General features: G+C 45.6%; 1 pseudogene; it reads left to right on the forward strand.

Moving 5' to 3' along the window:
• Positions 1-21765, forward strand: part of LOC125591962 — a 46659-nt pseudogene that overhangs the window by 21257 nt on the left and 3637 nt on the right.

Genomic DNA, 21765 nt, shown 5'->3' on the forward strand with positions numbered 1-21765 from the left:
TTCAATGGTGAACTAGCTACTCTTCAAGGATGTCATGATGGAGACGACTCGTTTCCTCGCCGAACGCGTGAACGTGATGTTTGTCTAATGGCAAGAAGTTGAGTTTAAGGGTTTTGTTAATTAGATGAGTAAACCTCGTGGTAGCCATACGGACAATATGAGTCACGAATATGGAAAGTTAATATTGTAATTTTAGCAGCATATATAATTGTGAGAATTAAGGGAAACAAAAAAAAATTAAATCTGGAGAAATAGCAATGGCTGATCAGCGTTTTAAAATCGAAGGTTTAATCACTCAAGGGTAGATACTTGTGGTGGTGGTGGCCTCCGCATGAAAATAAACTATGCTAATCTTCATATAATATTAAAAGATCATAATAGAAGAAGTAATTTCCTTAAATAGATAAGTAAAAACCATAAGTCAAAAACTTGATTCAAATAACATAAAAGGACAAAGGTTTGAAGTTTGAAATGAAAAGAAGGCAAAGTTATTAGGGAAAACATAAAAACATTATTTGAATGCAGCTGCGCAGGAGGATAAGTTGAAGCCATATTAGCCACTTTTGGAATGTTTGGTTTCGTCTGACTCAAGAATCTCAGAGGCTTTTCTAGCCCTATCAACAACAGCATCTTCAAAGCCACTAGAAGGACCAGATTTATCACCCCCAGTCTTCGAAATACCATCAGACGATGCTGGAAGTGGAGCTTCTGGTGGGAGTATCTTTGTGGCAGTAATGGTCTGAGTCTTGCCTGTCAGATTATGATCCGAGACCTTCACAATGAATTTTCGTGTCTGCCCTATTGTATCAAGCAATGCTTGCGGCACCGGCACGCAAGCGTCAACTCCTACGCCTTCATTAGTCTACCATTCAAGAAAAATATAAATGAGATCAAATAATACGGGTCTATGTATAGAGAGGTCGGAAGTTACCTCAAAGTAATTATCAACTAACTCTGCAGCATGTTTCCCAGTCAACTCCTTGCCAGCATCACCAAGAATGACAAAAACTGCTTGCTCACTCTTATCATAAACAGAAATCATCGTGAGGTATCTGCAATGAAAGAAGATTAGCTATTAGCGCTGCCAAAACTTAAAAATAACTATGAGCACGACACTTACTGAGCAACGCCTGTGACTTCACTTTTCACACACTTCTTATTGTTACAAATCAAGGAGGTAGACCCTTTGACTGCCTTACTATTACATCCACCGCAAGAAATGTAATACCAACCAGAACCCTGGACAACATCATCTATAGTTGCAGTGCATTCAAACCAAGCAACCTTCACTGTGGAAAAAATAAGCTTCAATAAATTACCAAGCGTATGGAAACGAATGTAAAGAAGCAGAACAACTCTCGTACCTTAGAAGCTTACAGCCTGATGTATGAGAATAGCTCCTCAAGTGTCACTAGCTCAGGCTTAGTGATGTTGGGGTCGAAAACGGTTACGACGAAGTTAACGTCAAAATCCCCGAAGAAGAAAAAAGTAGAAAAATTCTTCGACAAATACTTTTTCGAAAGAGATTCTTCTTTACGAAAAGCTTTGCGGAGGAAACGCGAGTCATCGGACAAGAGCCCGAAAAGGATCGTTACGCAGCGACCGAACACGTGCTCCGCTCGGTCGCTACGTAGCGACCGAGTTAGAGCCAAGGCTCAGTCGCTACGTAGCGACCGAACGTCCATTCCGCTTGGTCGCTACGTAGCGATCGAGCGCTCGGTCGGTACGTAGCGACCGAGCTCTTCCAAAACGTCGATACGACATTAGTCCATGCATTCTCGTCTACCCTTCGATGCTATCTCCCGAATACCGTACCCATTTCACGTTCCCCGCCATTTCTAAGTTATCAATCAAACTTTACCGTAAAAACCGCGGAAAGTTCATTCTTTATCGAAAGAAACTGTAATAAACGCTTCGAGCCGGAAGACGGCCCAAAGGGACCTAAGACATGACTCGAGGCCCAACTTACGATTTCTAAACCAACAGGCCGTAAGCCGCATGACGGTTTACGCTTGGTTCGCAAGGAAATATAAATGTTAAGTTTCCGCGGATAAATACGAAATTTTGAAGATAATTACGAAGATCGGAAAAAATGGAATATCTCCATTTTTATGCTATGGCAGCTTGAGGGCAGAAGAGGAAAAGCATAAACCGACCTTGGAGCCAGTATATAAGGAGTCCTAGGCGAGAGGCAAGGGAGAGGACTGGACAGAGCAAACTTAGCACTTAGAGCAATTTTAGGCAATTTTCCGTTTTTGTTATTCGAGCTGCGACTCAATTAGGTTTTTGCTGTCTTAGGGTTTTAGAACTAGAAATCTCGCCGACAGCTCTCGTAGCCCAGGCACTTATCTTGTTGTAAACGCTCAAACGCAGATTCGGAATAAGAACTATCTTGCTCTCTTTTTCGATTTCTTATTTTATTACTGTTCTCGTTTCGTGTTCTGATTGCTTGGCGTGTGGTATTAGCAGATATCCGGGACCTCTGGGAAATTAGGGTTTTCCTAGTTTCCTTATTTAAACGGAAATCGACAGTGCGAATTTTGGTTCCCACAGTTTGGCGCTAGAAGGAGGGGGGGGTACAGATCAATCTAACTCTCAACCACATCACGCTCGACCAGACATGTCAACTAACGACACGGATAACGTGCAGACTCCTCTTAACGGAGGCAGCGGCACTGATCTCCACACTCCCTCAGCGGACGTATCCGCGGCCAACGCACCAGCCAACGCCGCGGCGCTCGAGGAGTTTATAAAGATGTTCGCCACCTACGAAAAAAGGACGGAAGAACAGGATAAGCTCGTGAGCACCTTGACCAAACAAGTTGAAACTTTAACGGCAAGGACTCGTGCAATCCGCCCCCGCGGAACCACTAAAGTCTGCGGGAAAAGACTCGACTATGTAACCCCACTCAACAGGCCTGGAGCCGCCCAGGAACGACCTTCGGGTCAAAACCCTAGTGAGAAATCTCCCGTCGAAAAGCGAAACTCCGAAAGCTCTCCGCCTCCTGCGAAGGTTTCGGAGGACAACGGAGTCGAGCAAGTCGACCTGGATCCTAGCGATGTCTCCAACAATACTGATGAGGACGTCGACAAACATCCAAGGAGGACCAGAAGCCGATTCACTCGGGAAAGCTCTCCAACCGAAGTATGATGGTACGACCGATCCGAGAGCGCACCTTCAGGCTTTCCACATCACGATGGGAAGAGCGAGGCTAAAGGACGGCGAGAGAGACGCCGGCTACTGCCGCCTGTTCGTCGAGAATCTAGAAGGAGCAGTCCTCGAATTGTTCGCGCGCCTTAAGCGAAACTCTATCGGGAGTTTCCGACAGCTCGCATCGGAATTTCTCAAGCAATACTCTATGTTCATATATAGAGAAACTTCCGATGTCGATCTCTGGAGTCTGTCCCAGAGGGAAGAGGAACCCCTCAGCGAGTTCATCAGCCAATTTAAGTTGGTAATGTCCAGGGTCAGCGGGATAAGCGACAAGGTGGCCATCGATGCGCTCAGAAAGGCGCTCTGGTACAAGTCAAAATTCAGAAAATGGATATCCCTCGAAAAACCGCGGACGATCCAAGACGCCCTCCACAAGGCGACGGACTACATCATGATCGAGGAAGAAACGAAAATCTTATCGCAAAAACATAAGTCGGCGAGATCGTCCTCAAAAGATGTAGACCCAAAAACGAGGAAGAAGAACCCTCGTAACGACAAGTATGTCCATCACGAGGGGGAAGAACTCCAAGGAGCGCACAATTACGCGATCGGCTCAGACCAGGGCCGAACCACGGGTAATACGTGGACTCGCAACCAAGGATATGATGAAAACACCTTCTGCGAGTTCCACCAGTCCCGAGGACACTCCACGACTAACTGCAAGGTCTTGGGAGCAAGGCTGGCCACGAAGCTACTAGCCGGAGAACTCTTGGAAGTGACTAGCGTGAAATATCTCATCCTCGAGACCGATCGCCCCCCGAAGCCGGACAGAAATCTTCCCGCGGAGAGATCTCCCCAAAGAAACCTATCTGGGGATAAACGCGACAGGAGGCCAGACGACAAAAGGAATGATAACAATCGTCGTAGAGTCAACATGATCATCGGAGGATCGCAATTCTGCAACGATACGGTTTCGGCCATCAAGGCTTTCCAGCGGAAGGCGGAGTCAAGCGCAAACTGGCCTACATGGTATCCTACCCAAGATGATCAGAACTGCTCAATCACCTTCACAAAGGAGGAAGCCGATGGAATCGATCAGCCTCACTGCGATCCGCTCATCATAGACCTCGTCATACGAGATCTGGAAGTCGGAAGAGTACTCATTGACACGGGAAGCACGGTCAATGTAATCTTCTGTGACACTCTCAATCGGATGAGCATCAAACTCGGAGAAGTAACTCCAACTCCGAAACCGCTCACAGGCTTTTCGGGCGAAGTATCGATGACCCTCAGATCGATTCAGCTACCAGTCATGGCCAAGGAGATCACAAAAATCGTCGAGTTCGCGGTAGTCGATCATCCTGCCATCTACAACGTGATCATGGGAACCCCATGGCTCAACGCTATGCAAGCCGTTCCATCGACGTACCACCTGGGCGTCAAATTCCCGACCCCAAACGGAGTCGAAGCTATCTGGGGATGTCAGAAATAGTCGCGACTGTGCTTCCTCGCGGAACACAAGTTAAGACATATGACTACCTCTGCAATGGCAAATCGCAAACGCATGAAGATTGATAAATCTTCGACCAACAACGTTCCAAGAAAAGAAGATTTAACATCGTCTGCTGACGCAGGCCCTTCAGGTGTCAAAACTCAACATGAATCCGAAGCCAACACTACAACTCAACCGGAACATCCGGAAGAGAACACTGACCCAGCCACGATCATCACGATCAAGGCGGTCAGCACGGCAACAACCGCCGAGTAAAAACACTCGTGGCATAAAACAGAACTACGAGATGGCTTGATCCTCGAAAGGGGTACGTAGGCAGCTCGTCGAAGGACGAGTTCAGCTATCTCCCTCTCTAAAAAGGGGGGGGGGGAGTGGGTGCGTATACTCGTATACTCCCACATAGGAAAAGATGCGTTATTGAAATCGAATTCTATAGAGATTTCGATTATTTTTACGAAATATGCGTCGTTCTTTTTAAGACAAAATCGCAAAACAATCTCACTTCAGCACCAAAAATATACGTATAGTCTTCGAAATAACTGCGAGACGTCGCCAAGTTAAAAATCGAGATGATACGAACAAATTGTCCGAACGCGACCACTACAAATCTTACACTCCGTTCGTCGATTGGCCCCGACGAACACATCAGCCGTCTTAAACAAACGCAACTTGATCACTCTTTTGATCTTTAAACGTCCAACACAAGGACGAAAGCGCGCTACAAAAAAAAATCTGAAATTTTGGTATAGCACTTCTAGTTGGCTTAAAAATTTTCTCTGGAAAGATGCTCGATTCGTACCATACAAGTCGTATAAGCCGAGAACCTATCGCGGACTTTAAATCGGTACGAATCAGGTAGAAATCGCAACAGGAAAACCGATAGCCGGCTAGTCACCGCACAAACCTTAAAACCGAGAGTAAACCTAGGTCTTGCCCTAAGCCCATCGCATTGGTCTCAGACATCTCAAAGACATGATATCTAAACGATACGAGATCCTAAAACATGTCTCTTCGTTCATATCTCAACGTTCCCGAAAGATCGTAAATAATTTTTACGAAAACTCACGTCTCGAACAAACTAACAGATTGAACGCCTCAACAAAGATAAATATGAGACGACAACTCATGTTTACTTCAAAACACTCTAAACAAAGTAACTCAAACAAACATCCATTATATAAACCGCATAGCGGTAGGGGTTCAAAGCCACCAACGGCCAGTCTCGACAAAAACGGCAGAAATAGGCCCATACAAAGTTCGAAGGCCACACTCGGCAAGACATATATGAAAAAAAGCCACACTCGGCCGCTAAATACTAGATAAAGGGAAAAACTCCTTCCCGTCAAAACGCTCACAGATCAAAGTTAAAATTCCCGGACAAGGAAGCTCCGAATGCATCAGCGGGAAAGTTCACTTCCTCATCGTCACCGGCAAAATAAGTCGTAGCTTCTACGGTATCAGGGGAAACCGGGATGGGATCCCAGAATCCCAAAATCTTCCCATCGATCGGAGGAATGGTCGCCTCAGCGTGAGCATGATCCTTCATGCCACCCTTCATTAACTCCATCTCCCTCTCGAAAACGTAGTCATCTTCATGCGTCTTCCAAAGGCTCCCGACGGAGCCGCGACACTCACAGAAGTCGCCCAGCGAGTTGAAAGCGCCCTTAAGATTCCCGTACTCAACCTGGAATTGAGAAGCGCGAGTCTTCATCACCTCGACGATTTCCCTCTTGCCCTTCCGTTCCGCCCTGGCATGATCACGAGCGAGTTAAGCGTCTCGCGCCAGCATCTCGTCTCGCATGCGAGCAAGATCCTTTTCCGCCTTCTCCGCTTTAAAGCGATAGATCATGGCCTCTCTATGGCTCGCCTCAATGGCCGATCCAAGCAAGTTCAAACCCTATAAAACCGATTGACACGTTATAAGCAAAAAATAATAATAACGATCGTCAGAATTCTTAAAGTTTATACCCCTTTAATGATACGAGATCCTTCCGCGACAACTTTCGGCCTCCCTGACTCCCTTGTGGCTTGAGGAGCGTCAAAGCCCGACGGAAGACCAGCGAAGAAATCATCAAAGTCCGGAATAGGGACCTCGCTCGTACCGCTTCCATCGCCGAAAGCAAGGTTGGATCCCATCCTGGAAGCATGCAATCGTCCACCAAAAACTCCAGGTCCCCGAGATCAATATCTTTCCCCTTCGAAGAGTTTGGCCCCGTCACAATCGTGGGAGCGGCGTTGGGACCTTTTTCTTCAGGTTCGGAATCACTCCTTGTTTCTCCGCCTAAAGCAGAACCAGGATGCACAAAACTCAGCGCCTTTCGAACTCTCTTCAGCGTAAAGGAAGTCCAGAAAAAAGGATCATTCCTGAGCAGATCCCTCATCACAATAATGTCCTCAGGAAACAGAGCAAGAGACTTGATAAAGGGACGATCGTTCGGCAACCTCCGAAACAGTGGGATACAACTCTCCTCAACAGACGCTGCGTCTACACGAACGAAGAAGAAAAACTTCCTCTCACATGAAGTTCCGAGGAACCAGCCTGTACGTGTTCGTGTCCCTGATGATCTATAATCGAAGAATCGCTTCGAAGTGATCGACGGTGAGAGAGAGACCATGCTCGTAGCTCAGGACCAGGATCCCTATGAGGTGCTGGATGCCAAGAGGATTCAGTTGGCTTATCGCCACCCCGAAACGACCCACCACACGGACGATAATCTCGGAGATCGGGAACCACAAACGGCAACACACTACGAATGCCTCGTAACAAGTAAAGATGCCCTCCGGGGACTACTAGCGCATTCTCCTTGACGAGGAACCCTGAATTCCACCGCGTCCGAAATATGGTAGAACGACCGCATGACCTCGAGGAATTCACTAGTACTCCTACTCGGCGCATCTGCCTCCACCGGGCGATCGTTCATGACCGGGAGCGATTTTTCTTTGGGAGGTGTGATCGAACCGTAACACGCCACCCACCATGCCTCGTTCTCGGCTGGGTCTACCGAATGAGGAACGAATTCCATCTTCGGCACTCGAAGCTCTTCAGAAATGTTCGCGGGCAAGGACCCTTTCTTCGAACTCCTCTTCTTACTCGACATCTCGTGTTTTCCTTTTTAAATCAGGAAGGAAATGATAGAGAAAAAGAGAAAGAACTTTTCAAGAAAAACCTCTCTATGAGAATGAGTAAGTGTGAAGATTGTGAAGAAGTTACCTCCCTTCTTATAGGCATGAGAAATTACTATTTACTTGCGGATTTTTGGACACGAACTTCGCCTAAATACACCAATCTCGTCCGAACTCGCCATACCGCGCATTGGTACCTTGCTAGAAATCCACGCTCCCAACGAGCTGGGGGGCTAACTGTTGGGGTCGAAAACGGTTACGACGAAGTTAATGTCCAAATCTCCAAAGAAGAAAAAAGTAGAAAAATTCTTCAACAAATACTTTTTCAAAATAGATTCTTCTTTACGAAAAGCTTTGCGGAGGAAACGCGAGTCATCGGACAAGAGCCCAAAAAGGATCGTTATGCAGCGACCGAACACGTGCTCCGCTCGGTCGCTACGTAGCGACCGAGTTCGAGCCAAGGCTCAGTCGCGACGTAGCGACCAAACGTCCATTCCGCTCGGTCGCTACATAGCGACCGAGCTCGAGCCGGAGCTCGGTCGCTACGTAGCGACCGAGCTCGAACCGAAGATCGGTCGCTACGTAGCCATCGAGCGCTCGGTCGCTGCGTAGCGACCGAGCTCTTCCGAAACGTCGATACGATATTAGTCCATGCATTCTCGTCTACCCTTCGATGCTATCTCCCGAATACCGTAGCGAACCCATTTCACGTTCCCCGCCATTTCTAAGTTATCAATCAAACTTTACCGTAAAAACCGCGGAAATTTCATTCTTTATCGAAAGAAGCTGTAATAAACGCTTCGAGTCGGAAGACGGCCCAAAGGGACCTAAGACATGACTCGAGGCCCAACTTACGATTTCTTAATCAACAGCCCGTAAGCCGCATGACGGTTTACGCTTGGTTCACAAGGAAAGATAAATGTCAAGTTTCCGCGGATAAATACGAAATTTTGAAGATAATTACGAAGATCGGAAAAAATGGAATATCTCCATTTTTATGCTATGGCGGCTTGAGGGCTGAAGAGGAAAAGCGTAAACCGACCTTGGAGCCAGTATATAAGGAGTCCTAGGCGAGAGGCAAGGGAGAGGACTGGACGGAGCAAACTTAGTACTTAGAGCAATTTTAGGCAATTTTCCGTTTTTGTTATTCGAGCTGCGACACAATTAGGTTTTTGCCATCTTAGGGTTTTAGAACTAGGAATCTCGCCGACAGCTCTCATAGCCCAGGCACTTACCTTGTTGTAAACACTCAAACGCAGATTCGGAATAAGAACTATCTTGCTCTCTTTTTCGATTTCTTATTTTATTACTGTTCTCGTTTCCTGTTCTGATTGCTTGGCGTGTGGTATTAGCAGATATTCGGGACCTCTGGGAAATTAGGGTTTTCCTAGTTTCCTTATTTAAACGGAAATCGACAGTGCGAATTTCGGTTCCCACAAGTGACAACCTCAGCAGCAATCCTATTAGCAATTTCAGAGTTGGAGCTCAACCAGAAAAAGCGGAAGCCCAAAATATGTTAGAGCTGAAGCCGCAAAATTTGATTGAAAAATAACTTAATACACAAATGTCTACCACTCAAGATAGTCTTTGCTAGGCTGGACATCAGCATCCATGAACACTCGAGACGATGACATAGTAGTGAGAGCAAGTGTTCCTAACAATAACAAATGAACCAATGTGACTATACATACCAAGCTTTACCACTGTCTCATCAAATTATAGTATAATTCCCTAACACAGTTATCATCTACCATAGATAAGTTACGAAATTGAGCATGATTTTTATAAGAGATATGCTGACCTCCAAAATGTTTAGGGTTAACTGTAGTGACCAATAGAACGCTCGGGGTGCTTCCATACAATTTGAATTTCTGGCAGAAGTCGGTTGCGGCCTTATCCCATAAGTAGAGCTTCATCATTGGTCTGCTACATAAGGTGGATTATGTGTTAAGGACAACACACAATGACTGCGACTAACAAATGGATAACCTTACTTATGTGTCTGAACATGAACACATAGATGACGCTTCTCTGCTATGTCAATCTCGTCAAGAACAGTATGTTTAGTGATAGTATACCCATTCACCAGCTTCATGTGGCAAACGTAATCTGAAATAGAATAATTTAAATCCGCAGACATCAAACTTATACTATAATAATAAATCCAACGTGTCTATAAATTGTTCATCAAATGTTCAAATAGAACAGATACACTAAATAGATAGCAAAATTATAACCTAAAGATCTAAGCGTAAACACCGACATAGTTCAACATGGCCTACCATAAAGATCACCCTTGGAGTCACAGTTGGCCTTAAACTCTTCATAGCTGTGGAACCTGAACCTATCTTCTGGAATTAGAACTGGAGGGTTCTCAAGAACAGTTAAAGCAGAATTCCAGGTGAATGAGACGGTGGCGCTATGATCAGCAACTCGATACTGAACCTTGCTTCTGGATCCAAAAAAGTTGCTCAGCTTATAGACAGAACCAGCTATCAGTTTATATGTCCCTACACGCCCGGCTGGAACAAAACCTTGAATGACAGTTCCCTATAACAAAATTAAATTACCGATTAATATAAATACTTTCTCAATCGAGCAATATCAAAGCAAGAGCCAAAAGTTTTAAGATCCGTAGACAAACCTCTTCGTCGATAAGGAGCATCTCTTGTCCAATCAGGATCTTAGTGTTTGGATTTCGAGCCTCCCAGAAGTGAATCAAACGAAACATCAACTCAGCTTCACGTGGGCCGAGCGAAACATCTCTGAACAACATCACTTGATCACCATGCGCGGAGGGGAGAGCGGTAACAGCGTTTGGGTTCATTGGGTTGGAAGATGAAGCATCAGACTTCTCGTTAGGTTTCATCACAATTGCGGAAGAAGCAGTGGACTTCCCCGTTTGGTTTCGCAGTCGCGGAGGAGGCGACAGTCTTCTTGATGGGCTTGCGATCACTAGAGACGGTAGAGTTGCCGGTGGGTTCCATCAGGATGACTAAATGAGAGAATCTTATGAATTTTGATGGAGACATAAGCTAGGAAAAGAGATTTATATATAGAAAAATATAGAATATGAAAGGAATCCATTGAATGAGTTCAATCTCAGGTTTGATTAGAGCAGTTAGTAGTGAAATTACTCGTCGAAACGGATCTGGATAGGAGAGAAATGGAAGAGGTGGAAGTAGAAAGGTGGACGACGAACGAAATCAGGTTTACGACATACATCGCGTAACACATCTGGCCATCAGTTGCGCAATCTGGGCTTTAGACTTCAGAACAGACAGGCCGAAAACATTGGACGCCCAAACCAAAGTAACTCATTAATGACATGGAAGATTACTGCATTCTTACTGGCTGATTTTCTGATCCGATGTGGCATAGCTCATAGGGCTTGATATGTTACTTTTAGTATTGTAAGATTTACCAATTTGCTCACATAGTATATATTAACTATTGAACCAAATGTTTGAAAGTGGACATAATTGATCCTTGATTAACTTGTTATGTCTATTATAGGTAATGTATGAGAAAAACATGCATGAGTTCTTGAACTAGCTAAGAATTTGTTGGAAAGAAAAGAAGAAAAGTTGCCAATAATATGTAATAAATCTTTACTCAATCAACTAACATTCACAATCAAAATTTATATTAGTGATTTAGCTATCATTTTTAATAAAAACATCACTAATGATAGATTGTAGCATCAAGATAAATATTAATGAGTAGGCATGATGAACAACTGATACTTTATAGAAATAAATTAATTTACTTTTTGTATTGTCTACGAGTAAAGTATTACATAGTATGGAGAGTGGAAACACAACTATTGTTTGTTCGTCTTCAATTTTCATTTGTTATAAACTTTCAATCTTCAAGAGAAGGTAAAAACTAATATTACAAAGAGAAATAAACAAAAACCCATTAAGATGGAATAATAATAATTAGAAAGTCCAACTAATGAAAAATGAACTTCGATCTATTTGTTTGCCTATAAATTTTATATATAATATATAACTAGATTTTGACCGGGTTTATTTTTTTTTTTTTTTCAATTGACAAATATTTAGCGTCATATTTCATATATTTGTGTTTTATTTTATAAAAGACTTAAACTTTTTATCTTTCTTTATCGTGTTTCATTTTAAATGACTATTTATGTTTAAAAAATTGAACTGTATTTCTTTAATGAATTAAGTTGATATAACTCTGATAAATTAATTTTATTATGTGGTTAATATTTTTAATAAAAATAATTATATACTTTTAATAAAGATTTATACTTTTCAATGAAACAATCAATTTTTTTTATGAATGCTTAAATTATATTAAGAAAAAATAATAATAATTAAGAATGGTTGAAAAAAATTTATTTGAACTTGGACTCAATGGTCCAAAGGAAAAAAAAAATGTGAGAATTTGATCTGATTTCTTAATCGGTCCAAATGGTCCAAGAGAGATCTGATGTGGACAGTGGGCTGGATCCAAAAAAATGGCCCAGTATAAATGTGTTATTAATATTACTTAATTGCCCTTAATGAAACATGCAATGTTAGTAAAGAAATGACAGGTCAAGGTAAAAAAGACAATAGGATCCTGCTTTAATAGTATAGATACATAGAATTGGACTTGACTCTTTATGACTTCAATCTTAATGTATGATATAATATATATATATATGTCAACTCCTAAAATCTAGAAAAGAAAACGTCGAGTAATGTTACCATAAGTAATTCTGTTTGTTTTGATATTTTTTTCATGTCTTCTTTGAGTATTACAAGTAAAATTCTGAAATGCCTCAGACTTCTGTCGGTTTATTTGAAGCCTTTCTATATGTAAAGTAGAATTGAATATTTCAGACTTTCACATTTGTCAGTTTTTTTAAAGCCTTCTAATGGTAGTTTTTTTTTGCCTTCGCTGATAAACGTCTAAATGAATTTAGTGGTGAGTATTGCAGGTGCTGTTTCGTGAGAATGCCACAGTGGATGACTTTATCGATGTCATTGAAGGCAACCGCAAATATATTAAGTGTGTTTATGTCTACGACAAGATAGATGTTGTTGGAATTAATGATGTGGATAGACTAGCACGCCAGCCAAATTCCATTGTTATTAGCTGCAATCTTAAGGCAAGGATGGCAAATGCTAAAACTCGAATTCGGTCCTGTTTTATTTTCCTTGTGCATTCTGATCCCTCACTGGTCTAACGGTGAATGACTGTTGCTTGAAACAGCTTAACTTAGACAGACTACTTGCAAAGATGTGGGATGAAATGGGCCTTGTAAGAGTTTACTCGAAGCCTCAGCAACCAGATTTCGACGAGCCTTTTGTCCTCTCATCTGTAAGTGTTCTTTCCCCTTCGTTGATATCAGTGATATCAATCTTTGATTACTTATCTGATTCATCAGGATCGAGGTGTGTTGAATACGAGTTTGGTAGATCGAATGATAGTAAAATGAATTCGGTTTTGTGGGTCTTACAAAGACGTTTTATTCACAATATGAGATAAACGAACGAGATTACAAAGAGATTAGGGAAAGAAGGAAAGGGTCGGAGCTTTGTTGAAAGACTCCGACAGAAACACTAAGCAAGGTGATCGGTTGTAAACCCTAGATCTTGCCGTCAATCTCTTAGTGTCTGTTTTCGGATCCCCTTCTTCTTCCCATTTGTTTTCCTTTTATAGGCTATACCCGTCTGTCACTCATTCGCCCTAGCAGTTTGGGCTTAAATTGTTGTTTAATGGGCTTTCCAGCCGAGCGATGGCTTGATGGGCCGACCCTGATCCGGTCGGTTATTCGATCGTGAGGCTGAGTCGATCGAGCGATGGCTTGATGGGCCGACACTGATCCAGTCGATCGCGAGGCCAAGTTGATTAGCTCGAACTCTAACATTGATCGTCAGGTTAGATCCCGGTTAGTCTCCTGATAGAGTTGGTCCGAATCTTATTAACCGATGGGCCTTGTGGGAGAATGCTAAATTCATCTCCAACAGTAAGGCCCCCCCCCAGTCCGCTTGCGAAGAAACGTTGGTCTTCGTAGTGGAATGTCGCGAATTGGTTATGAGGGTAATGGATTCGGTAGTGCTTCTGATTGGGGTTCATTGATCGGTTAGACGACCGCCGCCCTGAATGATCTTGACAATCAACGGACAGCCGTTAGTTTTCCACGATTCTTTTTGGCAGTCGATCGATCACCTGGCTTTTGCCTATCGATTGGTCGCCTCTTATGTCGCATGTCGAAGCTCATTGGTTGGATTAATCCTGTTGTGTGGAAATCTGGAACGCCGCCTCCGTTGGCGCGGAGTTTTGAATGTGATAATCTGGCCCCAATAGGCCTAATAACAGTATTATCTCCAAAGCCCATTATTTTAGCTATAAATAAGGTTTTAATCTCCTATTTATTCACTTCTCAAACCCAAAAGGTACTTTCTTTCTCCCTTTCTCTCTTCGTCTCCTCATCGATTTCCTCTCTCTTTTTTTTTCGGCATTGATTGGTCGATCGTTCTTTGAGGAGGAGGGTTCGTTGGCTGAGACCGGGTTAAGCTTTTCGCGCGATCGATTGACGGTCGATCGATCGCTCTTGAGTCCTCCATGCGCGCCGTTGATTGCTCCCAAACAGATGGATCCGGCGATTAGGGTTAATCGCGAAGACACGGCTGCTCGATCTGTCGATTCGGGGACTTGCATTGAAGGGACGCTTGGTAGAAGCGAAGGTAGGCGACATCATGTGGTCGACCACGAGCACTACGGGGCGAGCGACTATGACGGAGGCGTTGGGTGTCTTGCGTGCGACTCTCGTCCGGCTAAGGTTGGGCATGTCGGGCATTGCTCGAGCAACTCCGAGGCTGCGGGGCAATCATCGCGGAGGTCCATTCCTGCGACCGAACGACTGACTCCGTTTCGTTTTTGCTGTGATGGAACGATTGAAGAACTTCCAGATCGCGCTCCGTCGTTCGATCGGTCGCGTGGAGCAGATGGGCGGGATTGGGACAACGTTACCCCTACCCATTTTACTCTAGAAGGGGTTTCCTTGTTGATGAAAGCGAGCCGAGCGTCCGGCGTGACCTTCATGATCCCGAGATCAGACCAGCGTCCATGGAATCCGCCGGTTGGATACTGCTGCGTTTACGAGTCATTTTTCGGGGAGGATACTTCTTATTGCTTTCGACGGGGGATCGCCATCAGTCGGCTTATGAATGGGGAGGTCAGGATCGCTGTTGCGTTAATGGTTATGGCGGCAGAGATTGACGTATCATTGACCGTTCGCATCTTCGAGGAACTAACACAAGTTCAGCCAAAACCAAATGGACTTTACTCAGTGCAGATGAGGTCGGGTTTGAACGTCTTTACCAGTCCCCTTATCAAGACTAAGAGATGGCAACGCTCCTACTTTTATGTCAAAGCAGACGAGGCTGGATTCGTGGATCCGCTGGAAGTCGATCGCCGGGTTTAATGGAATAGTCGTATTGGTAGAACGTTTTATGTCGATCTGTTCTTCGTGTGGTGTTGATTCTAACCTTTTCTTTAAAATTTTTGCAGTGGGTCACCCAAACACCTTTAGTCCTTGGGACGCTTTTTGGAGGGACTTACCGAAGATCGTCGCGCTCCGTCCTCAAGAGTGGAAGGATTTTGGCCGCAAAAGAATCCGTCGTCAACGAAGACGCGTTGCTAACGGTTTGTCTCCTTTATCTATTTTTTTCTGTTTTTCCTCTCCTCCCGTCCGATCGATTGACTGTCATTATCTATTCATGTTTTCCATCTCTTCCTCCCCCTTTTCGCTTTTGGCAGTTGATTGGGCAGCAATCATGGGGACGCCTTCTAAAGTGTATCCAGACTACAGCGAAATCTTGGCTGCTCAACTGAGGGATGCAAACTTTGGTCCTTCGGTGAACGCGGACGGGACGGGTAGCGCGGTTGTGGATTCATCAATCGATCGGGCGCCGGTGAGCATTACGGTAGATTCTGGCGTTGAGGGGCCCGTTGACGTTCGTCCGCCGAAGAAAAAGAGAAAGAGGGCTAAGTCTTCTAAAGAAGTGAGGGCTGATCCTCCTTTGGATGGAGATGAAAGGGAGGCTGCTCAAACGCAACTCGAACCAATGGGTGGCGACGAGATGGAGGAAGGCGATGAAGTCGGTCCCATAGAGGATTCTACGGGCCCGCCCGGAGATGAGTATTCGGGGGGGGGGGAGATCCGGGAGCCTGGTGAGGTAACTCGTCCGATTGACGGTGGGACGCAAACGACGCGATCTGTTTCTGAACTTGCGTTTCCGGACAAGTTTTCTGAATCACTTCGTGCGGATGCTGAGGTAGGCGTTTGTGTTTGATTGCTCAATTATATTGTTGCCTTGGGTGATGATCTTCTTATTATCGATTGATCCCCCCCCCCCTTTTTTTTTGGTTTTATCTTGGTCTAGGCTGCTTCCTGGAAGAATTCTCTCGTGATGGAGTACGAAAACGCTTTGCAGAAGATGGCATTGGACCTTACGAAAGCTGAAGAGACGATCAAGATCAAAGGGGCTGGGCTTGAAGCGGCCAAAAAGGAGAAGCACAATAGGGATAAGGAGTTGGCCGCCGAACGAGGCCGCTATTCCCGCGAGCGTCGGCAAGCGATCCAGGCGGCCACGGATCTCGAGGAGGAGTTAGAGACCGCTCGGAGCAAGATTTCTCGGCTAGAGGCGGAGAAGGTCGAGGAGCTTGAGAAGACGAAGAGAGTGATGGATCGTATGAGACAATCTCGCAATCGTGAGCTTTTATCCGAGAGAAGTTGCGTGGTTGCTGCGGCTAAAAGGCGTTTCGAAAAATTTCGGAAGTATATTGCCGATCGAGATGAGAAGGAGGAGAGCGTTTACTCCACGGCACGGCTCTTGGAACCTTGGATGCGTTGAGCTTATTGGAGAAAAAGGGACTTTCCGTCCCACAACAACTGAAGGATCTCTTGACTGCTAACGAGGCGAAGTTCAAGGAAGAGGTAGAGGAAGTTAGTGTTGAAGTTATCACGGAGCGCGATCTTGCCCTTTCACCTCCTCGTAAGGACTTGCTTCTTCGTGGGAACCAATTTGGATCGAACTTCGGCACCGTTGACTCTGATTCCGCGACGGCCCTTCGATCTCCTGTTCTTTGTGGCGAGAGTTCGATCGCTGCTTCGGATCCGAACGTTGCCTGTCAATCGACGGTTGTCACGTCTGAGGGTTGTGCGGTTACTCCGGACAGTCTTGGGGGCCCTGCGTCTGCGGGGGTCGCGGAGACAGGAAGTGTCGTCTCATCGGAAGTAGCCATCGAAGAATAGTCTTCAAGGGTTGATCGTGCTACCTGTTGTTGTTTTACTACTTATGTCTTTTTTCTTTTTATTAAACACCTTTTGTTGTGGCCTCTGAGCTACGTCTTTTGTTTGGTCGACCGCTTTCTGTTGCATTTGGTCTGAAACCGTTGTTGTATCTTTTGGATCTTCTTCCTTCTTCTAGTTTCGGACGTTCTCTCTTAAATTCTATGTAATATGTAAGCTCAGCTTCTTGTGATGGAGATGTGATGACTTTTTCTCTTAAATTCTTAAGAGCTCTAGCTTGCTCTACTCTGTCGCTGCTTATAGCAATTAGGCGATTTTGGGTTCAAAGATGGCGAACCAAGAAGCTTCCGTTGATGGGGCTTTATCACGAGTTTGCCGTTTGCGGAGGGCTAGCTCGTCCTGTCCCTTTGTAGCGGTGCAAGCTATTGATAAATCCGTCTAAAGCTCGGCTTCGTGATGAGAAGCGTCTAAGCTCGCCATTCATGGTTCTTAGTGAACCGAAGCAAGAAAATGTCCCTCGAAGATGCGTCAACGAACTCGGGGTAGCCGTGGTATTACCTTCGACTGAATGATGCCGACGGCGAATCTGGACCGTGCGATGTATAGTCATCCAAGCCGATCGGAAGTAACGTACAAGCGTTCGCGCGGTGTCTTTGGTGAGTACTCCAACTTACATAAAGGATATAAGAGTCTTTATGTATATGTTTTTTGTTTGGAGTATGGCTGAACCTAGTGACAGGCTGCCTACCTACCCTGGTAAAGGGATCAAGCCAATCGTAGTTCGATTTGACCGAATGGCGGTTTGGTCATTTGCCATGACTTAAGGCAAAAGTGACGAAAACGTCCTCATTCGGTGTTTGGGCAGAAGTGACACGGTGTCATCTGTCTGGAGCTGGATGAGAGTGACGTATTGTCATTCGTTCGGCTCTAAGCGAAAGTGATGGTAAGGTCATTCGCTTGTTTTTTTTTTGCCGTCCCATGGTAGACGGTTAGGTAAGGTACTTCCGAAGGTTGGCGGCGTTCCACGCTCATGGTACTGGTTCGCCAGCCGAGGTTTCCAATCGATAGACACCAGGCTTAGTGATCTCGACTATCTTGTATGGTCCTTCCTAGTTTGTCCCCAACTTGCCGGCCTTCCATTCTTTTGTGTTTTCAAACACTTTGCGGAGGACTTGGTTGTTGAGTTCTAACGGTCGAGCGCGAACCTTCTTGTTGTAATAAGATTCGGCGAGGTGTTGGTAGTTCTGCATTCGGAGCAGCGCCTGGTCTCTTCGTTCTTCGATCGCTTCCAAAGCATCAAATAGCATCTCTCTGTTAAGTTCCTCGTCCCACGACATATTTGCTCGGCGAAGACTCGTAACGTTGACTTCCGCCGGAGCCATAGCTTCGACTCCGTATGCCACGGAAAATGGTGTTTGACCAGTCGCACTCCATAGGGTTGTTCTGTGTGACCAAAGTACTCCATCCAACTCGTCGGCCCAATGACCCTTCTTGAGGTCCAAGCGTTTTTTGATGCCATCCAAGATTGTCTTGTTGGTGGCTTCGGCTTGTCCGTTGCATTGTGGGTAGCGAGGCGTCGCCGTGTTCAAACGAATTCCCCATCGTTCTAAGAAACCGCGGAAGTTGTTAGAAATGAACTGAGAGCTGTTGTCAGTGACGATTTCGTAGGGAAGGCCGTGCCTGCAGATGATGTTCTTCCAGACAAAGTTTTGGACTTCCTTGTCTGTGATGTGGACGAGTGCTTTCACTTCGACCCATTTGGTGAAGTAGTCTGTCATGATCAGGGCATATTTACGTTGCCTGGAGCTTGGCATTGGTCCGATGAGATCCATCCCCCAACGCATGAATGGGTAGGGAGCTGTCATAGTTCATAGAGCTTCGGTCGGGCTGTGTATGTTCGGCGCATGTCGTTGGCATTTATCGCACTTGCGTGCGTACGTCTCGCAATCGGCGACCATAGTTGGCCAGTAAAAATCGAGGCTTTTTACTGTTAGAGCCAGCACCCGTCCGCCTGAATGGTTCCCCGCTGCTCCTTCGTGGGTTTCGGGGGCGAGAGATGCTTCTTGCACATCGAAACATGTTAACAGAACTTTGGCAGAGGTCCAACGATGTAGTCTCCCATTGATAGGATGTAGTTCGCACTCTTGGTTTTCAATCGACGGGCTTCCCATTTGTTTTGCGGAAGTGATCCGTCTGAGAGAAAATGGATTAAAGGGGTTCGCCAGTCAAGCAGTGTATCATTCGGTCGATCGCCTGACTCACTTGTATCCATCTCTTATGTTGCGTCGATTGCTACTACATGATCGCTCTCATCGTGCGATAGAGTGATGCTTGGTTTGTCAATTTTCTGAATCGGAATGGTCTGCTTTACTTGATCTCGTGGACTACTCCCGATCGCCGCTAGAGCATATGCGCATACGTTTTCTCCGCCGGGAATCCTCGTAAGTTGGAAAGACTCGAATTTTTTGGTTTGGTTTTGCACAACTTTAAGGTAAGCGTCCATTCGCTCGTTCCTAGCGTCGTCGTCCCCGCTAAATTGATTAGCGACCAATTGAGAGTCGCAGTAGGCGTGGATGCGCTTTGCTTGGACTGCTTGCGCTAGGCGTAATCCTGCAATGAGGGATTCGTACTCTGCTTTGTTGTTGGATGCTTTGAAACCGAGTCGGAAAGATTGCTGGAGCAATTCGCCGGTGGGGGATTGGAGGTGGATACCGATCCCAGAACCTTTAGTGGAGGATGATCTGTCGATGTGCAGGATCCAGGTGGCGTTGGGCAGTTGCAAATATTGTTCGATTTCTGGCGTTAGCTCGATGAGAATATCGGCCAGCACTTGAGACTTAGCAGCTGGTTTGCTCTGAAACATGATGTCGTATTCACCAAGCTTGATGGCCCACTTCGAAAGTCTACCCGAGTGATTGGAGTTTTGCATGACGGTTCGTAGCAGTTGGTTTGTCAGGACGACGATCGAATGAGATTGGAAATATGGCCGAAGTTTCCTTGCTGAAGTCATAACTGCCAACGCCATCTTTTCGAGGGTCGAATACCGTGTCTCTGCGTCGGTCATGCGTTGGCTGGTATAGAATATTGGACGCTGCTCGCCTCGTTCGTCTTTGACGAGCAAGCTACTCACAGCCGCGTCGGAGACTGTAATGTAAAGGTATAATGTGTCGTCTTTGTCTGGCTTGGCCAACACTGGCGGCGTTGTAAGATAGCATTTGAGCTGTTCGAATGCTTCCTCGCAGCGTTCGTTCCAAATTAATTTCTTGTTGCCGCGCAGCAGATCATAAAACGGGAGGCACTTATCAGCCGACCGTGATATAAATCGATTGAGGGCAGCGATTCGACCGGTCAACCGTTGCACCTCGCGACTGTTTTTGGGACTAGGAAGGTCAAGGATGGCAGTTTTTGCTTTGGGTTCGCCTCAATCCCCCTTTGAGTGACTATGTATCCAAGAAATTCGCCGGACGTTACGCCAAAGGTGCATTTCGTTGGATTGAGCTTCATGCCGTACTTGTTCAAGATGAAGAAACAGTCTTTGAGGTGGTATATATGATCGGCTGCTTTTTGGGATTTCACCAACATATCGTCAATGTATACTTCCATTGTGGCTCTCAATCGCTCGGCGAACATTTTGTTGACGAGTCGTTGGTATGTCGCGCCGGCGTTCTTAAGGCTGAAGGGCATTACTTTGTAGCAGTATATCCCGCGGTCAGTGATGAAGGCTGTTTTCTCTCGATCGCCTGGATGCATCATTATTTGGTTGTAACCAGAGAAGGCATCCATAAATGTCAGCAGCTCGTTGCCTACTGTTGATTCGACTAGTCGATCGATGTGAGGGAGGGGGAAGCTGTCTTTAGGACATGCTTTGTTGAGGTCTTTGAAGTCGACGCAGACCCTCCATTTGCCATTCTTCTTCTTTACAACGATTGGGTTTGCCAGCCATTCGGGATACTTCACTTCCGTGATTGAGCCTGCGTTAAGCAATCAATCAACCTCTTCATTGACGGCCTTTGATCGTTCGGGGCCGAGCTTGCGCCTTTTTTGACGAATTGGTTTGAACGTTGGGTCGACGTTGAGCTCGTGTGTAGTTACGTCTGGGTCGATCCCTTTCATATCGGAGGTAGACCAAGCAAATGTGGAGGCGTTATCCTTAAGAAACGAAATGATCTTGTCTTTCGTGTCATCGGGAAGGTGGGCGCCTACTCGGACGGTCTTGGCTTGGTCACTGTCGTCGGTGGTTACCTCCAGAATCTCTTCCTTGAAAGGATATATCTTCTGGACTGGTTTCACGACCGAGTTAACGTGGGAAGTCGCCTTGCGGTTTTTATCTCGGCGACGAGGAGATCTCGAGCAGCTGCTTGGTCTTCCCGAAGGGTAATGATCCGTCCTTCGTTACCAGGAAATTTGATACATTGGTGATAGGTCGAAGGGATAACCTTCATCGTATGGATCCATTGCATACCTAGGATTGCGTTATATGGAGCTTGAACGTCAATGACAGAGAACTTGACGTTCTTGGCGATGCCTTCAGCGTATACTCGCAAGCGTATCGTTTCAAGCATGGTTTCGGTTGATCCGTTAAAACCTGTTAGCGATCGCGCGGAAGGTTTCATATCGTCAAGGCTTATCCCCATCTTGACGAGTGTTCTTTTAAAGATAAGATCGACTGAACTGCCAATGTCCACGAGGACTTTGGTG

Source organism: Brassica napus, chromosome C8, assembly GCF_020379485.1.
Source record: "Brassica napus cultivar Da-Ae chromosome C8, Da-Ae, whole genome shotgun sequence".
In the NCBI taxonomy this organism is placed as follows: Eukaryota; Viridiplantae; Streptophyta; class Magnoliopsida; order Brassicales; family Brassicaceae; genus Brassica; species Brassica napus.